This window comes from Leuciscus leuciscus, assembly GCF_965113295.1.
Source record: "Leuciscus leuciscus genome assembly, chromosome: 18".
NCBI lineage: Eukaryota > Metazoa > Chordata > Actinopteri > Cypriniformes > Leuciscidae > Leuciscus > Leuciscus leuciscus.
In genome coordinates, this window is record NC_138742.1 from 31,283,964 (window position 1) to 31,286,211 (window position 2,248).

The 2,248-nt window shown below is 32.4% G+C and overlaps 1 long non-coding RNA gene across 1 annotated transcript; it reads left to right on the forward strand.

Annotated features, from left to right (window-relative positions):
* Positions 1-344: 344 nt before the first annotated feature.
* On the forward strand, positions 345-1,955 carry LOC309480707. The gene is made up of 3 exons (XR_014199741.1): positions 345-622; positions 1,332-1,416; positions 1,746-1,955. It is a non-coding gene; the product is annotated as an uncharacterized lncRNA (long non-coding RNA).
* The last annotated feature ends 293 nt before the right edge of the window (positions 1,956-2,248 follow it).

The following is a 2,248-nucleotide window of genomic DNA, read 5'->3' on the forward strand; positions in this document are numbered from 1 at the left end:
TTCTCTCAGATGAAACTTAAAGACTTTTATATGAATTTAACTTTGACTGTAAATAGTCTTATTTATTAAACTCTACATATTATATTTATACTTTTAACCAGCACACCTTTTAACCAATTTTAACTAACATGAACTCTATTTATGAACTTTTCTTCTTTTGTGTGTGTGTTACACTGTTTATGATCTTTTATACTCTGTAACTTATAGGAATTTTGTACAGGGCTACACCTGCCTGCCGTCTTTATTTTATTTTTCTCGCACGCGCTCTCGCCATCCGTGTGTTACGCTGCACTGAAAAAAGGTTTTCAAGCAGTACTTCATCCAATTAATAATTTCTCTTTCAATTCAGTTTACCATTATTTGTTTTATTTTTCAAATAATATTTTTTTTCGTTCAAAACATAGTTAAATATAAATATTTTTCATTAAGAGCTCAAATAAGAAATATTTGTTTCGACGAATGTACAATTTCAAGGTTACACACAGGATTGCGCATGGGCATTAAACACAAATCTTCTCGACGACAACGACCACGTCAGCAGACCGCTGTAACCGCTCTTCTACGTTCCGTGGATCACTTTGCTGCTCCAGAGAGAATCAGATTTCATCGCGGATAAACTGAAGTAAGTGAAACAAACAACCATTTAAATGTGCTGCTGTATATTTAGAAGCCTGTACAAGACATGTTGCTCTGCCGAATTTATCTGTTAGATATCGTTATGTAACTTACGTTAGTTTAAAAATGTGTTAGCTAGCTTAGTTTACACTAGGCAAGTTAACGTTAATATGTCGACGTTAATCAATTCCTGACCGATTGCAAAAGGGAACATATACGTTTACCCCTGGCTTATTTTGATTTTACAATGGTAATTAACGTGAACGTTTAATCATTGAACATAACGTTATCTCGATGCAGCGTCATAAGAACGACGTTCTCTGGTTAAAACCATAGAAACCTGATCAACAACTAAGGAGATAAAGTTAACTTACATGTAAAAGGACTGACGTTCACTTGTGATTAATGGTAACGTTATCTAACACGTATGACTGTCGACACTCACAATGGTCATTTATTTATGGATTGTATGCATAGAAGTATTGCTGCATTGGCGCCAATCGGTTGATGTCGGTTGGTTTTCAAAAAAGTGTAGTAGCAGCTACTAGCCAGAGGACACTGGGGGGGCAGACATTTTTTCGTGGCGTTAGTAATAGGATTGACACACTATTGAATCATATATTATAATGATTATTATATCAACTGATAAGTATATTGTGCTAAATTTTGTTGACCATAATGTACCCTCATGCCAAATTTGTACTATCTTGATGCAGGATACTGACACCGATACAAAGAGCACTTAAATATCTCATCCTTTATATGGGAGAAGCAGTGGAGGACCTCATCAAAGATTTCCTGGTAAGGCCAGATTACTTTAGAGATGTGAAAATGCTAGATATGGCTGTCCACTTCAAAATTAGCCATCAGACTATGTTCAGATATATGTCTGATAACAGTCTGAAGGCTAATTTCAAATATAGAAACAATTACTTTCAGCTAAAATCAGAGTCCCATGTGCTGGAAAGTTTGTGCAACTTATATTTATATGTCAACAACAAATTGGAGTCAATTTTATAATTAGTTAGAAGTATTAGTATTATGTAAACTAATTTGGGGGGAAACCCAAGCTGTATTGATTCCTTATTCTTTTTTTGTTTTTCTTTTCTCCTTCCTAAATTCTTTTCCAGGTGTTGGAGAAGGAAGAGGCTGAAAAAACTCTTCAGCAGAAACCATGGAAATATTTGTCATCAGAGATGCACAATCTGTATACCCACAAACATTGGAATCATACTTGAGGGTCAAGAGGTTCTGAGGGACTTGCTGTCTGTCGCAAATGTTGAAAAAGTTGAAAATCTGACACAAAATTGTGGATGTGTGGAAGTAATGTATATAATAATTTAATAAATATCGATTTAATGAAAATTATGTGTCTTTTTATTTGATTTTGGACAAGATTAATTAATGTTCCTTAATGGGAAATATGTTTTATTGAATCCATATCTTTTTGTTTGTTTAAAATAAATAATTTCTATTAACTTGTATTTTTAAAAATGAGAAATAATTGTATTATTAAATCAATATCTATTTAATTGGAGAAAACAAATAATTTCTAATACATATTTATTAAATGAGAATTTTTGTTTTGATTAAATCTATATATTTTTGTTTAGATCAAAAATAGAATTTAAAT